This window comes from Oryctolagus cuniculus, chromosome 1 (assembly GCF_051225735.1).
Source record: "Oryctolagus cuniculus isolate XC-2025 breed Fujian yellow rabbit chromosome 1, ASM5122573v1, whole genome shotgun sequence".
Lineage (NCBI taxonomy): Eukaryota > Metazoa > Chordata > Mammalia > Lagomorpha > Leporidae > Oryctolagus > Oryctolagus cuniculus.
The window spans coordinates 130830728-130851839 of record NC_142867.1 but is presented as its reverse complement, the minus strand read 5'-3'; the positions used below and the strand labels follow the sequence as shown (position 1 = coordinate 130851839).

Genomic DNA, 21112 nt, shown 5'->3' with positions numbered 1-21112 from the left:
GAGTCAGTAGCAATGGAGTTGAGTGTTTTTCTAATTGACTACTGGCCAGGTGTAGGCCCTAGATCACAATCTAAATGAATTCTATCATCCACCTCTTAGAAGGCTCAGTCAGCACCCCAGTCTGTGGGTTTGCCTTCTAGGAGTCAACCAACCACAGATCAAAAACATAAAAACATCGTGTTTTGGTTATTATTCCATAAATAGTAGAGCATAATGACTGTTTATAAAGCATTCACATTGCACTATAATAATTTAGAGCTGATTAAAGTATATGGGAGTATGTGTACAGGATATGTGCAAATGCTAAGCCCTTCCAAACAAGGTACCTGAGCATCCATAGGTCTGGTGCTAGTCTGTAGCCTGAGAAGCAGCTTGTGAAGGGCTTGTAAGGATGGCATCTCCCAAGCAGTAGTGTCATAAGATACTGGGCCTGTGCTCCCAACTCATTGCAACATGATTTAGCCAAAAATATTCCCAAAGTTCTTTAATAGAAAAGGCAGAAAAAGAGAGTTTTATCATCAAATTTTGAAAATGGATTCCAAGATGGTAGAATAAGAAAAAATGTTCTGCACTAGGCTAGAGAAAATAATAAGAAATGTAGGAAGTGAACTCTAAGGGGAGAATTGAGAGAAAACCCCAGTGGGAATTCTATTGAAGGAAGAGGAATGCTGTAGACCTGTGTGGAAGGTGCAGATGTGCAGCATGAACATGGACACAATACACTAAGCATCTGAAAGCCAGAGCAGTTAGCAGCTTAGAGACAGAGGTGAGACCAAACTGCAGCAGCCCTTGGTGATATAGTTGGAGGGAGACCATGATGTGAGTCCATCTGCAGCCTTAGGGGCTAATGGATACTCATGGATTCAGTGGGAAAAGGGGGGCATGTTTCTCTCACCCCATCCTTTCCACAGCAGCACCCAGTTGGGGGAGGGCAGGTGCCATTTGGGGCTTGGGCAGCAGCTGTGGTAGGCCTTGCATGCAAGCACAGCAACTGGCTCAGGCAGGGCACCATCTTCTCAGCAGTACTGGTGATAGTGGTGGAGAGAGGGCCATGTGTGGCACTTATGCATGCATGTGATCCAGAGATTCCAGCAGATGGAAAAGTATGTGGCCCCACTGACTTTGAGCCTGGCTGGGAGGATAGATAGGGGGCTGAGTACCCATGTAGGACTGCAAGGTTCCCCCAGTCTTCCAACACACCACAAGCTCTGGGTCTCAAGCCCATGGACAGCTGGTTCAGGCAACATCTGCCTCTCTGTGGACTGAACAGACTGGCAGGGCAGAGCAGAACCTCTGCATTCAGCAACTGTGGGAGCCTTGTGTGCTGAAGCTGTGGGACTCTGTGGTTGCATGAGAGGGTGCAGGGTATAACTGGCCTTCTGGACAATCATTGTGCAGTGAAGGCAAAAAACCTGCCAGTAAAATTACAAAAGAAATCCATATAAATAATAGGAATATTTTGCAAAAAAAATGGCAGGGCCAGTCATTATTTATTAATAGTACCTTAAAAGTAAATGGCCTCATGGGACTGGCGCTGTGGTGCAGCAGGTTAATGCCCTGGCCTGAAGCACCGGCATCCCATATGGGCACTGGTTCAAGACCCAGCTGCTCCACTTCTGATCTAGCTCTCTGCAATGGCCTGGGAAAGCAGTAGAAGATGGCCCAAGTCCTTGGGCCCTGAACCCACGTGGGAGACCTGGAAGAACCTCCTGGCTCCAGGCTCCTGGCTCCTGGCTTCAGATCAGTGCAGCTCCAGCCATTGTGGCCAATTGGGGAGTGAACCATCAGATGGAAGACCTCTCTCTCTCTCTCTCTCTCTCTCTCTCTGCCTCTCCTCTTTCTGTGTAACACTGACTTTCAAATAAATAAATAAATCTAAAAAAAGAGAAAGTAAATAGCCTCAAAAATCCAGTCTCTCCAGTTACAGGACACAGAAAAGCTGAATGAATTGAAAAACATGACCTGTCTATTTTCCGCCTACAAGAAACAGATCTCACCAAAAAAGATACACACAAATGGAAGTGAAAAAATTCAAAAGATATCCCATGCTATCAAAGCATAAAAGGGCAGGTGTTGCCATAATATTATCAGACAAAATAAACTTAACACAAAAACTGTTAAAAAAGACAAAGAAGGGCATGGCATAATCATTAAGGTATCAACTCACAGGAAGGTGTGACTATAAAAAATGCATATGTACCTAATACAGAATTTTGGATATTTAAATTAAATGTTAATTAACTTAAAGGGAAGCATAGACATTAATATAATAGCAATGGGGGGCCTCAATACCCCACATTCATCAATACATGATCTAAACAGAAAGTCAACAAAGAAACAACAGAGTTAGTGAGCATTATGGACCAACTTGACCTAACTGATATCTACAGAACTTTTCATCCCACAAATGAAGACAATACCTCATATCAAACATATGGGATACAACAGAAGCAATGTTAGGAGGAAAGTTTATATCAATTGGTCCCTACATGAAGAAATTCAAAAGGTACCAAATGTATGAGCTATTGATGCATCTCAAAGACCTAGAAAAACAATAATAAACCAAACTCAAATTAATAGAATTAAAGAAATAATAAATATTAGAGAATAAATTAAAAAACTGAAGCAAAAATCAATATTGATGACCAGTGGAAAAACAGAGCTTTTTTAAAAACAGTAAATATAAGTGATACACTTTTTATCAAACTAACCAAAAAAAAGAGGGAGAAAACTCAAATTAATAAATTTAGAGATGAAAAAGGAAGTGAAACAACAGATACCACAGATAATTCATCAGGAATTAAAACAAAGAGCTGTATGTCAACAAATTGGGAACTCAGAACAAAATGGGTAGATTACTGGACAAATACAGTCTGCCATAATTGAGTCATGAATATATAGAAAACCTAACCAGACCAAAAACCAAGATGGAGACTGAATCAGTAATAGAGACACTCCCAACAAATAAAAGCCCAGGAAAAGTTGGAAGTATTTCCACTGAGATCTGGTACCAGACAGGGATGCCCACTCTCACCACTGCTATTCAATATAGTTCTGGAAGTTCTAGCCAGAGCTATTAGGCAAGAAAAAGAAATTAAAGGGATACAAATTAGGAAGGAAGAACTCAAACTATCCCTCTTTGCAGATGACATGATTCTTTATTTAGGGGACCCAAAGAACTCTACTAAGAGACTATTGGAACTCATAGAAGATTTTGGCAAAGTAGCAGGGTATCAAATCAATGCACAAAAATCAACCGCCTTTGTATACACAGACAATGCCATGGCTGAGGAAGAACTTCTAAGATCAATCCCATTCACAATAGCTACAAAAACAATCAAATACCTTGGAATAAACTTAACCAAGGATGTTAAAGATCTCTACGATGAGAATTACAAAACCTTAAAGAAAGAAATAGAAGAGGATACCAAGAAATGGAAAAATCTTCCATGCTCATGGATTGGAAGAATCAATATCATCAAAATGTCCATTCTCCCAAAAGCAATTTATAGATTCAATGCAATACCAATCAAGATACCGAAGACCTTCTTCTCAGATCTGGAAAAAATGGTGCTGAAATTCATATGGAGACACAGGAGACTTTGAATAGCTAAAGCAATCTTGTACAACAAAAACAAAGCCGGAGGCATCAAAATACCAGATTTCAGGACATACTACAGGGCAGTTGTAATCAAAACAGCATGTTACTGGTACAGAAACAGATGGATAGACCAATGGAACAGAATTGAAACACCAGAAATCAGCCCAAACATCTACAGCTAACTTATATTTAATCAAGGATCTAAAACCAATTCCTGGAGCAAGGACAGTCTATTCAATAAATGGTGCTGGGAAAACTAGATTTCCACGTGCAGAAGCATGAAGCAAGACCCCTACTCTGGGGAGCAACTCGGACTAGACTAAGTTACTAGAATTAAGACTTATTCTATGCATCTGCTCTCCCACAATATGGCGCTGGGAGAGGAGTAAACAGCTTGTACACAGCTGCCTGTCACCAACTTGACAAGCTGCAGGAGCTGCTCCTGATTGGAGGAGAGCAGCGTACTCGGTGTGTGGGTAGCAGAGTTGGGATTGGTGGAAGAGGACTATAAAGGAGGAGAGAGACAACATGCACCGGGAACATCTATCTGAAGGAACATCTGAGCAGCCCACGAGAGAGCCGGCCGGCGGTGTGCTGCCCCCGCGGAAGTGGGGAAAGTGGCAGGGGGCACTGCCCTTCCACGGAGGTGGAAGGGACGGCAGCCAACCCGGGAAGAACCAGCAGCAAACCCGAGGAGGGCCGAGCAGACAAAAGAACAGCGCAGGGTCCTGTGTCATTCCTCCTCAAAGAGGGGGAGCGACACCCTACCTTACACCTTACACAAAAATCCACTCAACATGGATTAAAGACCTAAATCTACGACCTGACACCATCAAGTTACTAGAGAACATTGGAGAAACCCTTCAAGATATTGGCACAGGCAAAGAATTTCTGGAAAAGACCCGGGAGGCACAGGCAGTCAAAGCCAAAATCAACTATTGGGATTGCATCAAATTGAGAAGTTTCTGTACTGCAAAAGAAACAGTCAGGAGAGTGAAGAGACAACCGACAGAATGGGAAAAAATATTTTCAAACTGTTCAACAGATAAAGGGTTAATAACCAGAATCTACAAAGAGATCAAGAAACTCCACAACAACAAAACCAACAACCCACTTAAGAAATGGGCCAAGGACCTCAATAGACATTTTTCAAAAGAGGAAATCCAAATGGCCAACAGGCACATGAAAAAATGTTCAAGGTCACTAGCAATCAGGGAAATGCAAATCAAAAGCACAATGAGGTTTCACCTCACCCCGGTTAGAATGGCTCACATACAGAAATCTACCAACAACAGATGCTGGCGAGGATGTGGGGAAAAAGGGACACTAACCCACTGTTGGTGGGAATGCAAACTGGTCAAACCACTATGGAAGTCAGTCTGGAGATGCCTCAGAAACCTGAAGATCACCCTACCGTTCGACCCAGCCATCCCACTCCTTGGAATTTACCCAAAGGAATTTAAATTGGCAAACAAAAAAGCGGTCTGCACCCTAATGTTTATTGCAGCTCAATTCACAATAGCCAAGACCTGGAACCAACCTAAATGCCCATCAACGGTAGACTGGATAAAGAAATTATGTGATATGTACTCTTTAGAATATTATACCGCAGTAAGAAACAACGAAATCCAGTCATTTGCAACAAAATGGAGGAATCTGGAACACATCATGCTGAGTGAAATAAGCCAGTCCCAAAGGGACAAATACCATATGTTCTCCCTGATTGGTGACAACTGACTGAACACCAAAAAGGAAACTTGTTGAAGTGAAATGGACACTATGGGAAACGGTGACTTGATCAGCATAGCCCTGACTGTTAATGAACAACTTAATACATTATCCCTCTTAGTAGTTTTTTTGTCTGCTCTACTTAAGATGACTGGTTTGATTCTGTAATTAATACACAGTTATTCTTAAGTGTTGAAATTTAACTGAAATGTCATCCCTGTTAAATATAAGAGTGGGAATAAGAGAGGGAAGAGATGTACAATTTGGGACATGCTCAAGCTGACTTGCCCCAAATGGTAGAGTTAGAAACATACCAGGGGACTCCAATTCAATCCCATCAAGGTGGCATGTACCAATGCCATCTCACTAGTCCAAGTGATCAAGTTCAGTTCACAATTGATCATAATGAAAGGACTAAGAGTCAAAGGGAGCACATAAACAAGTCTAGTACCTGCTAATACTAACCGATAGAATAAATAAAGGGGAGAGTGATCCAACATGGGAAGCGAGATACTCAGCAGACTCATAGAATGGCAGATGTCCTAAACAGCACTCTGGCCTCAGAATCAGCCCTAAAGGCATTTGGATCTGGCTGAAAAGCCCATGAGAGTATTTCAGGCATGGAAAGCCAAGACACTGTGGAAAAAAAAACAAAACTCCTAAATGAAAGATCTCTGTGAGTGAGATCCCAGTGGAAAGAACAGGTCATCAAAGAAGGAGGTACCTTTCTCTGAAAGGAGGAGAGAACCTCCACTTTGGCTATGACCTTGTCTAAACAAGATAAGAGTCGGAGAACTCAAGGGGCTTCCATAGCCTTGGAAACTCATGACTGGTGCATAGGGAGATTACTGATGCCATAAACAGGAGTGTCAATTTGTAAAGTCAACAACAGGAGTCACTGTGCACTTACTCCTCATGTAGGATCTCTGTTTTAATGTGCTGTACATTGAGATTTAATGCTATAACGAGTACTCAAACAGTATATTTCACTTTGTGTTTCTATGGGGGTGCAAACTGTTGAAATCTTTACTTAAGGTATACTAAACTGATCTTCTGTAAAAAAAAAAGAAGAAGAAGAAATTATCAATTCCCAACTTGACTCTCACATGACAATAGGTCTGATCTGATTTCATCATCATTTAAAAAATCATCTATTATTCTTCACTTTATGTTTCTGTGTGGGAGCAAACTGTTGAAATCTTTACTTAATGTATGCTAAACTGATCTTCTGTATATAAAGAGAATCGAAAATGAATCCTCATGTGAATGGAAGGGGAGAGGGAGTGGGAAAGGGGAGGGTTGCGGTGGGAGGGACGTTATGGGGGGGAAGCCATTGTAATCCATAAGCCGTACTTTGGAAATTTATATTCATTAAATGAAAGTTAAAAAAAAATAAAAGCCCAGGACCAGATGGCTTCACTGCTGAATTCTACCACACATTTAAGGAAAAACTAACACCAATTCTTCTCAAGCTGTCAAAGCAACTGAAAGGAACGGAATCTTCCCAAATTCTTTCTATGCAGCCAGAATCACATTAATTCCTAAATCTGAAGAAGATACAACACTGATAGCGAACTACAGACCTATACCCCTGCTGAACATAGCTGCAAAAATCCTCAGCAATAGAGTAGCAAATTGAATCCAATAACACACTTAAAAGATGATTCACTGGACCAAGTGGGAATTATCCTTGGTATGCATGGATGGTTCAGCATTTCACAAACCAATCAATGTGATTCATCACATTAATAATCTGAAAAGCAAAAACCATATGATAATCTCAATAGATGCAGAGAAAGCATTTCATAAAATACAACACCCTTTCAGGATGAAAACCTTAAGCAAATTAGGTATAGGCAAATCCTCTGCCAGGATCTTATTGAATAGAAAATATTTGGGAGCATCACCACTAAAATCCAGATCCAGACAAGAACTTCCACTCTCAAAACTGCTACACAATATAGTCCTTGAATTTTAGTGAGAGCTAAGAAAAACAAGTCAAAAGTGTAGAAATTGAAAAGAAACGATTCAAACTATTCCTAATGTAGATTCTATGTATAGCCTGGAAGTTTGAGCCAGAGCTACTAGGCAAGAAAAAGAAACCAAAGGGATAAAAATTATAAAGGAGTAATTCAAATTATCTGTAAGTGTAGAAGGCATGCTACAATATATTGGGGAACCAAAAGACTCCAGTAAGAGACTATTGGAACCCATGAAAGAGTTGTGTAAAATGGCAGGATATAAAGTGAACATACCAAAATCAATAGCCTTTGTATACACAGACAATACCGTGTCTGAGAGAGAACTTTTAAAATCAATCCCATTCACAATAGTTACAAAAAGAATTAAATACCTTGTAATAAATTTAGCCAAAGATGTCAAAGTTCTCTAATGGAAAAAAAAATCATCTATATTAATGGATTGGAAGAATCACTATCATCAAAATGTCCATACTATTGAAAACAATTCACAGATTCCATGTGATCCCTATCACATACGAATAACATTCTTTTCAGAGCTAGAAAAAAAAATGATGCCAAAATTAATATACCAACACAAGAGACCCTGAATAACTAAAGCAGTATATTATGATAGAAACAAAGCGGGAGGCCTCACAATACCAGATTTCAAGATATGCTACAGGGAAGTCATATTCAAAACAACCTGGTTCTGGCATAAACATAGATGTGTAGACCAATGGAACAGAATAGAAACTCCAGAAACTGGTCCATGCATCTACAACCAACTTAAATTTGACAATGGACCTAAAATCAATCCCTGGAGCAAGCACTGGCCGGGAAAACTGGATTACCACATGCAGAAAAAAGAAATATATTCCTTACCTGACACCTTACATAAAAATCCACTGAAAGCTGGTGCTGTGGCTCAAAAGGCTAATCCTCCACCTGCGGTGCCAGCACACCAGGTTCTAGTCCCGGTTAGGGCACAAGATTCTGTCCCAGTTGCTCCTCTTCCAGTCCAGCTCTCTGCTGTAGCCTGGGAAGGCCGTGGAGGATGGCCCAAGTGCTTGGGCCCTGCACCCGCATGGGAAACCAGGAGAAGCACCTGGCTCCTGGCTTCGGATCAGCGTGGTGCACTGGCCACAGCATACCAGTCGCAGCGGCCATTGGAGGGTGAACCAACGGAAAAGGAAGACCTTTCTCTCTGTCTCTCTCTCTCACTGTCCACTCTGCCTGTCAAAAAAAAATCCACTGAAAATGGATCAAACATCTAAATCTATGACCCAATACCATCAAATCACTAGAGAATATTGGAAAAATTCTGCTCAACATTTTTATAGGCAAAGACTTCTTGGAAAAGATCCCAGAAGCATAGGCAAGCAAACATGAAATTGAGAAATGGGCTTGCATCAAGCTGAGATGCTTCTGCACTACAAAAGAAGCAGCAAAGTGAAGAGACAACTGACAGAATGGGAGAAATATTAGTAAACTATGTATCTGATTGGGTTAATATCCAGAATCTATAAGTAGCTCAAGAAATTCTACAAAAACAAAACAAAGAATCCAGTTAAGAAATGGGCAAAGGACTTGAACAGGCATTTTTCAAGAGCGAATACCAAATGGCCAACAGACACTTGAAAAAATGTTCAGCATCACTAGCCATTATGGAAATGCAAATCAAAACAACAATGCAGTTTCAACTCACTCCAGTTAGAATGACTCCTTTACAGAAATCAATAACATCAAATGCTTCCATGGATGTGAAGAAAAGGTATCCTAATTCACTACTGGTGTTAATGTAAATTGATGCAGCCACTGTAGAAGACCATATGGAGATATTATAGAAATCTGAACATAGACCTACCATTTGCTCTGTCCATCCCACTCCTGAGAATTATCCAAAGCAAAAGAAAGAAATCATCATTTGAAAGAGCTAATTATACCCCCAAGTTCATTGCAGCTCAATTCATAATAGCTAACATATGTCCATCAACTGAAGACTGGATAAAGAAATTGTGGTATATATATATATACACTAATGGAGTACTACTCAGCTGCAAACAAATGAAATCCTGTCTTTGCAATAAAATGGATGCAACTAGAAACCATTATACTTAGTGAAATAAGCCAGCCCCCAAAAGAAAGATATCATATATTCCATGATCAAGGTTAGCTAATAGAGTACCTAAATGGTAATGTGTAGGACTGAAACTGACATTTTCAGATTTGATGATTGTTTACAGTCCTGATCTTTTCTGTTGAGGAAGTGTTTTTTTCTTCATACTATTTGTTAAACTCTTTTACTTAGAGTAGGGTTAACCTTATGGTGATTAAGTAAATTGAAGTAGATCTTTGTAAAAATTAAGATTGGGAATGTTAGAGGTAGGAGGAAGAACAGTTGGAGCATGGGTGGGAATGAAGGAACTATCACTATGTTCCTAAATCTGTATATATGAAATACATCAAATTTCTGTAGCTTAAATAAAATGTTAAAAAATAATAAAATAAATAGTAATGAAGAAGAAATCAAATAAAAATAAATAAAATGGCTTAAACTCTGTGAATTCACTTCTTTTTGCCCTATTTTACTGGCAAGGTATCCATAAATTGACAAAGCCAAGCATCTTTACTCTGTTTGCTTTATTTTCTGGCTGGGAGAGAAAGCTGTAACCTGATATTTGTTTTCAATACTTTCCTGGTCTCTTCAGAGTTCTGGACTAACATTTTAGCCTTAAAAGGAGAGACATACTTAAATGGAAACATGGTTTCCTGAAATCAGAATGAGAAACGCTTCTTCCAATGAAGCCAGTGTTCCCTCCATCTTCCAGGCACTGTGCTTACAGAACTCACTGTCTTCAACTGAGGTTCTTTCCTAAAGATCATGCTAAAGGATGCTGGCAAGAGGGTGAAGAAAGGCATTGAAAAGTTCATTGGAAATTCTTCATGTACATAAGCTCTGTACCTGGGAGACATGCAGAAATGAGTATTCCACTCTTAGCTTAGCTGCCACCGCCACCACCTTCCCCACATCTGCCAGACCCCACACCCCCAGAGTCAGAGGAAGAGATCCTGGGATCAGAGGATGAGAAGCAAGAGGACCCCAAAGACTGATGAAAAGGTGCCTATCATTCAGTGAAAATTGGAGACCTCTTCAATGGCTGCTCTCATGTTATTAGGAAGCCTGGATGGAGGCATTTCTCTACTGTGTGGCTGTGTTGGGATACGCAGGGGAAAAGATCTATCGTTATGAAAGTTGTAAAAGGTGCCCAGCATCATACAGAAACAGCTTTGAGTGAAATAAAATTGTTCAAATGTGTTTGAGAAAGTATTCTCAGTGACCCACAGACATGGTGGCCCAGCTCATCAATGACTTAAAGATTTCAGGAATGAATGGAATACATAGCTGCATGGTATTTGAAGTGCTTGGCCACCATCTCCTTGAGTAGATCACCAAGTCCAACTATCAAGGCCTCCCAGTGTGCTGTGTGAAGAGTATCATTTGACAGGTCCTTCAAGGGTTAGTTTATCTGCACAGTAAATGCAAGATCATTCACACTGACATAAAGCCAAAAAACATACTGATGTGTGTGGATGATTCCTATGTGAGAAGAATTGCTGCCGAGTCCACTGAATGGAAGAAAGCAGGTGCTCCTCCTCCTTCAAGGTCTGCAGTAAGTACGTCTCCACAGCAAAAACCTATAGGAAAAATGACTAAAAACAAAAAAAAAGCTGAAAAAGAAGCAGGAGAGGCAGGCAGAATTATTGGAGAAATGCCTGCAGGAGATAGAAGAACTGGAGTGTGGAGCCGAAAGGAAAATAATAGAAGAAAACATCACCTCAACTGTACCTTCCAATGAGCAAGATGGTGAATACTGCCCAGAAGTGGAACTAAAAGTGGCTGGATTGGAGGAGGCCGCCAAGGAGGAGACTGCGTAGGACAGCGGTGAAGCTGAGGACCAAGGCAAGAAAGAAGATGCTGAGAAAGAAAACATTGAGAAAGATGAAGACGATGTCGAATAGGAACTTGCAAACCTAGATCCCACATGGATAGAATCCCCAAAAACCAACGGCCGTATAGAGAATGGCCCCTTCTCACTGGAGCAGCAGCTGGAGGAGGAAGAAGATGATGAAGATGACTGTCTAAATCTCAAGGAGTATAACCCTGATGAGCCAAATGCAGAAAGCGATTACACATATAGCAGCTCTCACGAACAGTTCAATGGTGAATTGCCAAATGGATGATATAAAATTCCCGAATCACAGCTTCCCAAGTTTTCTACTTCGTTGTTCTCAAGGTTCTAAGAACCTGTGGTCTGTGGCTCTGTCCTGTCAGAGGTATCACCACTAGCTGTGGGGAGCAACTGGGAGCAACTCAGACTAGACTGTTACTGGAATTAAGACTTATTCTATGCATCTGCTCTCCCACAATATGGTGCTGGGAGAGAAGGAAACAGCTTCTACACAGCTGCCTCCAGTTCAACCAATAAACAACAGGACCTGCTCCTGATTGGAGGAGAGCAGCGTACTCGGTGTGTGGGTAGCAGAGTTGGGATTGGCGGAAGAGGACTATAAAGGAGGAGAGAGACAACATGCACCGGGAACATCTATCTGAAGGAACACCTGTGCAGCCCCCGAGAGAGCCGGCCGGCGGTGTGCCGCTCCCCCGCGGAAGTGGGGAAAGTGGCAGGGGGAACCGCCCTTCCACGGAGGTGGAAGGGATGGTAGCCAACCCGGGAAGGACCAGCAGCCAACCCGGGAAGAACCAGCAGCCAACCTGGGAAGAACCAGCAGCAAACCCGGGAAGGGCCGAGCAGACGAAAGAACAGCGCAGGGTCCTGTGTCGTTCCTCCATGAAGAGGGGGAGCGACATAATGGTGCCGTGACTCGGATATGAAGCCTAGGCAGGGTTTAGTGTCATTCCTCCACGAAGAGGGGGAGCGACAACTAGCCAAGCAAGAGGAAAGCAGTCCATCTCATGACAGAAACAGGACTGTTTCAGCCTCCAGCACTGGGGATTTGCCAAAAACAAAAACTCAGGCAGCTGACTTGTTGGTGAACCTCTGGATCCTTGGAAAGCAGATAAAATTAGAGTAAAAATTGTTAATCTGGGAAATGCTTGTTGGGTGTATAAACACTTCACAGAAGACATCCAGACATGGTAGTATAGGTCCATAGAGGTTTTGATAGGCACAGGTTACAGTACACCTGCTGACATTTGGAGTACAGCATGCATGGAGAACTGTGGCACTTCACCAGGCTGAAGCCCTGGAGCCTGTTTGATGTACTTGTGGAAGGGTATGGCTGGCACCATGAAGATGCTGCACAGTTCACAGATTTCCTGATCCTGATGTTAGAAATGGTTCCAGAAAAGCAAGCCTCTGCTGGTGAATGCCTTTGGCATCTGTGGTTGAATTCTTAGCAAATTCTACGAATATAGCATTCTGTGCTAGCAAATGCTTTCCAGTACATTGGATATAAATGATGACTCTCATTCTTTAACAGGATTGCAAGTGAGCTGGCTTCATCCTCAGACCTTTATTTTGCTTTGAGGCGCTGTTGATTGAGATTTTTCTTTCTGTGCACTGTGGTCCTGGGGAAGGGTAGTCTTTTGTCTTCAGTTTAATAGTTCACTGACCACTCTCTTCTGGTCTCTAAGCATTGTTTCCTGCATTGTGTGACATTCAGGTGTCATTTATTTGAATAAAAATACTTTCCCATTTGTGTTTTGGCAGGTTTTGTAACTATTTATGGAGAAATATTTTAGCTGAGTACTCTATAACTTAAATCATAAGATATTATCAAGTTGGAACCAAGAAATAGCGAGGAAATGTACAATTTTACCTTCTGGCAAAGGGACATCATTCCTGTATTATAGTGTATGTAAATGCACTCTGTAAATGTTAATTTTCATTAGAAATGGGATGGGGACTCAAATGCAGAAAAGCTACCAAGTCTTGAGTGCTTTATAGTCTGAGTCACATGTAGCAGATTTTAACTGCTCCAAGGCATTGTGCAGACTTTCATTCCATAACAGTCCTTTTACCTTGGACTTGAAACGAAGTGGCTCTGGATTACAAGATGCCATTCCCCATATGGCACTTTAAAGAGGGAAAAGACATGCTTCTCATTCTAAAATATGCTTTATGATTTAGCATCCCTATTTGTATTTTTTGTGTATTTCTAAAAGTACTTTTAAAGGTGATTTTCCTTTAAAAATGTGATGACCAGGTACCATGTGGTGTGCCTCCTGCAAACACTATTAGGTTAATTTAATGTCCTAATCGATTATGATGTCATAAACCACCAATAGGATGCTAACATCAGTAATGTTATAAAAATCAGTGTGGTTTCATAAACCAACATTATAGCCAGCTCCATGACTCACTTGGCTAATCCTCTGCCTGTGGCGCCAGCACCCTGGGTTCTAGTCCAGGTTGGGGCTCCGGGTACTCTTCTTCCAGTCCAGCTCTCTGCTGTGGCCTGGGAGGGCAGTGGAGGATGACCCAAGTGCTTGGGTCCCTGCACCTGCCATAGCAGTCTTTAGGGGAGTGAACCAATGGAAGGAAGACCTTTCTCTCTGTCTCTCTCTCAGTGTCTATAACTCTGTCTTTCTCTCTCACTGTCTAACTCTGTCTGGCCAAAAATAGATAAATAAGTAAATAAACCAACATTATATCATAAAACATTGTGATATAATAAAGCTATCATGGGGACATCACAATCAATTATGATGTCACAACAATCATTGTCATGCCATAAAGCAGTACTATGATCTTATATATATATATATATATATACACATATATATATATAGTAGTGCCAAATCAATCATGGACTCATTACAATTGTTACACTATAACCTATTATGCTGTCATAAACCACCATTGTGATTTCATAGTTAATTGTGATGTCATAAAATCATTTTGATATCATACAGCTATCATAGTTATATCATAATCAGTTGTCATCTCATAAATTACCATTGGTTTTAAAATAAAATCAATTTTGACATCATAAAATAATTGTTATTTCAAAGTCTATTGTGATGTCATAAAAATGCAGTGTGATATCATAAAACTACCATTGTTATGTCATAATAATTTGTGATGCAGGGACGCTTTTGATGTCATAATTTATTGAGATGTAACAAACTGCCCTTGTGATATCACAAGCCTAACGATGTAATGTCATAATCAATTGTGATGTCATAAACACCACTGTGAAGTCAAAATTTATTGTGATGGCATAAATGATCACAGTGATTTCAAAATCAAGTATGAAATTTAAAAATTCAGTGTATCATAAACCACAATTTGTAGTAGATTTTCAAGTCATAATCAATTGTGATGTCATAAGCCACTATTATTATGTTATATTCTATTGTGATGTCATAAAACCCATTGTGATTTTTTTTGACAGGCAGAGTGGACAGTGAGAGAGAGAGACAGAGAGAGAAAGATCTTCCTTTGCCATTGGTTCACCCTCCAATGGCCGCCATGGCCGGTGCACTGTGGCTGGTGCATTGTGCTGATCCGCAGCCAGGAGCCAAGTGCTTCTCCTAGTCTCCCATGCAAGTGCAGGGCCCAAGCACTTGGGCTATCCTCCACTGCACTCCCTGGCCACAGCAGAGAGCTGGCCTGGAAGAGGGGCAGCCGGGACAGAATCCGGCACCCCGATTGGGACTAGAACCCGGTGTGCCGGTGCCACAGATGGAGGATTAGCCTATTGAGCCGCAGCGCCAGCCCCCATTGTGATTTTATAAACCAGTATTATGACATGAAATCAAGTCAGCATTCTTATTTATTAATCAATTGCGAGGTTGAAAAATCAACTGAGATGTTATAAATCACGAATGTGTCATAAAACTATCATTGTGATGTCACGATCATTTATGAAATCATAAAAAACACTATAGGGCCCGGCGCTGTGGTGCAGTGGGTTAAAGCCCTGGCCTGAAACATTGGCATCCCATATGGGTGCCATTTCTAGTCCTACCTGCTCCTCTTCCAATCCAGCTCTCTGCTATGGCCTGGGATAGCAGTGGAAGATGGCCCTAGTCCTTGGGCCCCTGCACCCACGTGGGAGACCAGGAAGGAACTCCCTGCTCCTGGCTTCAGATCAGCTCAGCTCTGGCCATTGCGGCTATCTGGAGAGTGAACCAGCAGATGGAAAACCTCTCTCTCTACCTCTCTCTGTAACTCTCTGTCAAATAAATAAAATAAATCTTTTAAAAAATTACTGTAACATTATAAACAAGCACAATGGAGTCATAATCAATTGTGATGTGTTATGCCATCATTGTGATCACAAAAACAATAACTAGAAGACTACTATTGTGAGATCATAATCAATAGCAAAGCTGTTAAAATCATTGTGGTGTTAAAAACCTACCATTGTGGTATAGTAATAAATTGTGATGTCATGAATAACTTTTGTGGTGCCACAATGATCTTTGTGATGTTATAAAACTACCTCTGTGAAATCATTGAACCAATTGGGACATCATAAACTTACCATTGTGATATCATAATCAATTGTGGTGTTATGAACCTCTATGCAATATCAAAATCTGTTATTGCAACATCATAATGATGTTAAAGCTATTCTTACGTAATAAACCAATATTCTGATCTCACAAGCATTCTGTGGCATAATAAATTTTTTAAAAAGATTTATTCATTTATTTTGAAGTCAGAGTTACACACAGAGAGAAGGAGAAGCAGAGAGAGAGGCAGAGGTCTTCCATCTTCTGGTTCACTCCCCCATTGGCTGCAACGGCTGGAGCTGCACTGATCCGAAGCCAGGAGCCAAGAGCTTCTTCCAGGTCTCCCACATGGTTCAGGGGCCCAAGGACTTGCGCCATCTTCTGCTGCTTTCCCAGGCCATAACAGAGAGCTGGATTGGAAGTAGAGCAGCTGGGACTCGAACCGCCGCTCATATGGGATGCCAGCACTGCAGGCGGTGACTTCACCGCCTACGCCACAGTGCCGGCCCCAGGCATAATAAATTTTAATTCACTATCATCTTCATGTTATTGTCAATTGTGATGTCATAAAATGATTGTGAAGGATAAATCTATTGTGATATGTAAAATCTGTGATTTTATAAAACAGCCATTGTTATGATAAAATCAATTGTGACATCATCAAAATCCCAGTGATATTATAATCAATCAAGATTTGATATATCACCATTATGACATCATAAACCAACCACTGTGATGTTATTATTAATTGCCCAGTCATAAAAGCCATTGTGATGTCATAAATCTAATGTTGTGACATCATAAACAATTGAGATGTCATAAGCCTCCATGGTGATACTACAATTGGTAGTGATGTCACAAATACAATTATGTCATAGATAAGTATTGAGATGATATAAAATGCTTTGTACTGCGATAAACCTACCATTGTTATGTCATAATCAGTTGTGATGTCATAAAATACTTATGATTACATAAACCAACAATTCCTGTATCATAAACCTACCACTGCGACATTATGACCAATTACCATGTCATAAACAACCCTAGTGATGTCATAATGGTGACTGTGATCTCACAAAAATACCATTGTAGTCTCAATCAATTATGAAGTCATTGAAATAATTGGGACATCATAAACTTACCATTTTGACATCATAATTAATCATGATCCCATAAACTATCATGATGTCGTATTCAATTGTGAATTCATAAAGACTATTGTGATGTCATAAATCTATAATTAGATGTCTTAATTACTATGTCATAAACCACCACTGCAATGGCATAATCAAATGTGATGTCATAAACCACAATATTGAAGTTATAATAAATTCTGATATTATGAAAACCATTTCCGTGTCATATACTATTATCCTACCATAAATATGTAATTGTGATGTCGTAGACCAAACATTACGTAGTAAAGATGAAATGAATATCATTCTGATATCATAAAACTACCATCATGAGGTTATAATCAATTGGGATGTCATAAATGACACTGGCTGGACATGACATGAATTGCCGTTGTGATGTCACCATCAACTGTGAAATCATGAACCAATATATATATATACAATATATTCCATTGTAATGTTGTAAAACTACAAATATCATGTTATAATCAACTGTGATCTAATTAAAACCATTTTGATGTCAACAGATATCATGGCATGAAAAACCATGTTATAAATGACAAATCTATAATTTTTATGTCATAATCAATTGTGATTTCATAAAAATCTTTGAAATTTCCTAATCAATTAGGATGTGAGAATCCATTATTGTTATATCACTTATCTACCATGGTGATGTCATAATCAATTCATAAAAATCATTGTGATGTTTTACATCTACCAATCTGAAGTCATAGTCAGTTTGTGTTGCCATAACCCACCATTGTGATATCATTAGTAATTGTTATGCCATATAAACCATTGGGATCTTGTATCAGTTGTGATGTCATAAATGACCATTGTCATGTTATAACCAATTAGATGTCATAAAATAAATTTTGATGGACTAAATCAATATTATGATGACACAGCATACTATTGTGTTGTCACAAAACTACCATTGTTATGTTATAGTCAATTGTTATGTCATAAAATCTCTTGTGTTAGCATAATCAACTGAGATATCAAAATCAATCATTGTTATTTCATATGCAAACCACTTGATGTCATAATCAATATGAAGTCTTCTTTTTAATTTAAGTTATACAAGTTTCATATATCTGATGTATGCAGGTTTGGAACAAAGTAGGGCTTTCCCTCCTCCCACCCACATTTCAAACCTTCCCCCATTCCTGGGTTCCCATTCTTAATTTTTATGATGACCTGTTATCAATTCACTTAGTGATCTTATAGTTAGCCTTACTCTAAGTAGAGGATTTCAGCAAATAGTGTAAAGATAAAGAAAACAAAACAAAATAAAGCAAAACTGAAGATTGTTCATAAATGGAGAAACCAGGACTATAAACAATCATCCATTCTCCAAAAGACTATCTTGCTTGAATACATTACATTTCAGGTATTCTGTTAGCTGCATCAGATCAGGGAAAGCATATGGAATTTCTTTTTTGGGGGGACTTGCACATTTCACTAAGTGTAATGGTATAAGTGGTGATCATCTTGTTGCAAAATAAAGGATTTCATTTTTTTTTCATTTGCTTTTACAGCTGAGTAGTACTCCATAGTGCATATATACAATAATTTCTTTATCCAGTGCCTAGCTGATGGACATCTGGGTTGATTCCATATCTTAGCTATTGTAAATTGAGCTGCAATGAACTTGGGGGTACTGGTATTTCTTTCATGTACTAATCTGTTGGTTTGGTTAAATTGCCAGGCCTGGAATGGCAGGATAATATGGAAGGTCTATACTCAGGTTTCTGAGTTATCTCCATGCTGTCTTCCACAATGGTTGCACCAGTTTACATTCCCATGAGCAGTAGATCAGAGTACCTTTTTTTTTTGCCACATCCTTGCCAGCATTTGTTGATCATTGTTTTCTGTATGAGAGCCATACTAACTGGAGTGAGACAAACTTCATTGTGCTTTTGATTTGCATTTCCCTGATGGCTGTGAACCTGAGCATTTTCCCAACTGTCTGTTTCCCATCTAAATTTCCTCTCTTGAAAACCACCTTGTTTATGTTCTTTGCCTATATCTTTATTGGATTGTTTATTGTGTTATGTTGAATTCCTTGAGCTTTTCATATATTCTGGATGTTAACCCTTTATCAGTTGCACAGTTTGCAAATATTTTCTCCCATTTTGTCAATTGCCTCTTCAATTTGCTGAGTGCTTCTTTGCAGGGCAGAAGCTTCTCAGCTTGATGTAATCTCATTTGTTGACTTTGGTTTTGATTGCCTGTGCTTCTGGGGTCTATCCAAGAAGTCTTCGCCTATGCCAATGATTTTCAGAGTTTCCTCACTGTTCAATAATAATTTGATGAAACCGGGTCATAGATTTAATTCCTATATCCATTTGAGTGGATTTTTGTGTAGGGCATAAAGTAGGGGTCCAATTTCCTACTTCTGCACTTGGAGGTCCAGTTTTTCCACCATCATTTGTTAAAGCGACTGTCCCTGTACGTGGATTGATTTTGCTATTTTATTAAACATAATAACATCACAGCTTTCTGTAGACACATGGATTGAATTTGGGAGTTTTTATTCTGCCCCATTAATCTATACATCTTTTTTTGTGCCAGTAACAGGCCATTTTGATTATCCTGTAGTTTTTTTTGAAATCTAGGATTGTGATGCCTCTAGCTTTGTTTTTTGTTGTACAAGATTGCTTTAGCTATCCAGGGCCTCTTGTGTTTCCATATGAATTCTAGCATCATTTTTTTCTGGACCTGCAAAGAATGTCATTGAGATTTTGATTGATATCTTATTGAATCTCTAAATTGATTTTGTAAGTATGGATATTTTGGTGATGTTGATTCTTCGAATCCATGAATGTGGGAGATTTTTCCATTTTTAATGTCTTCTTCTATTTCTTTCTTTAGTATTTTATAATATTCATAGTCATCTTTGAATTCCTTGGTTAAGTTTATTCCAAGATATTTGATGAATTTGATTCTTTATGGAGCTACTGTGAATGGCACTGATCTCATAAGTTCTTTTTCAGCCATGGCATTGTCTGTGCATACAAAGGCTCTTGATTTTCCTGTGTTGATTTTATATAGTGCCACTTTACCAACTCTTTTATGAGTTCCAATAGTCTGAGTGAAGATTTTTGGATCTTCTAAGTATTGGATCATGACATCTGCAAATAACAGTAACTTGAGTTCCTCTTTTCTAATTCTACCCCTTTGATTTTTTTTTTCTTGCCTGATGGCTCTAATTAAAACCTCCCGAACTATATTAAATAAAAATAGTGAAGGCCTGCGCAGTGGCTCACTAGGCTAATCTCCCAGCTGCAGCGCTGGCTCCCTGGGTTCTAGTCCCGGTTGGGGCGCTGGATTCTGTCCTGCTTGCTCCTCTTCCAGTCCAGCTCTCTGCTGTTGCCCAGGAAGGCAGTGGAGGATGGCCCAAGTGCTTGGGCCCTGCACCCACAAGGGAGACCAGGAGGAAGCACCTGGCTCCTGGCTTCAGATTGGCACAGTGCACCAGCCATAGCAACCATTTGGGGGGTGAACGAACGGAAGGAAGACCTTTCTCTCTGTCTCTCTCTCACTGTCTAACTCTACCTGCAAAAAAAAAAAAAAAAAAAAAAAAAAGAGTCGACATCCTTTTCTGGTGTCAGTTCTGGGGGGTGGGATGTTGACAGCTTTTCTCCATTCAGTAGGATGCTTATTATGGGTTTGTCTTATGTTGCCTTGACTGTGCTGAAAATGTTCCTTCTATACCCATTATCCTTGAGGTTTTCATCATAAAAAATGTTGTATTTTATCAAATGCTGTCTCTGAATCTATTGATATTATCATATGATTTTTATTCTTCAGTTTGTGAATGTGGTTTATTACATTGATTGATTTGTGAATATTGAACCATCACTGCCTTCCGGGGACAAATCCCATGGGGTCAGGGTGCATTATCTTTGCGATGTGTTGCTGGATTCGACTAGCTAGTATTTTGTTGAGGAGTTTTGTGTCTATGTTCATGAGAGAAATTGTTCTATACTCTTTGTTGCATCATTTCCAGGTTAAGTATTAGGATAATGCAGGCTTTGTAGAAGCTGTTTGGGAGGATTGCCACCCTTTCAATTGTTTTAAATAGCTTGAGAAGAATTTAAATTAATTTAAGTCCCTGCATCCAATGGCGTGGCCTCCTCTGGGCGCCGGCCCCGCCCCTGGACCTGTCACTCAAATCTCTGCAGCCAAT

General features: G+C 39.9%; 1 pseudogene; it reads left to right on the top strand.

Moving 5' to 3' along the window:
- The first annotated feature begins 10697 nt into the window (after positions 1–10697).
- LOC103345347 (SRSF protein kinase 2-like) lies at positions 10698–12709 on the top strand (annotated as a pseudogene).
- Positions 12710–21112: the final 8403 nt, after the last annotated feature.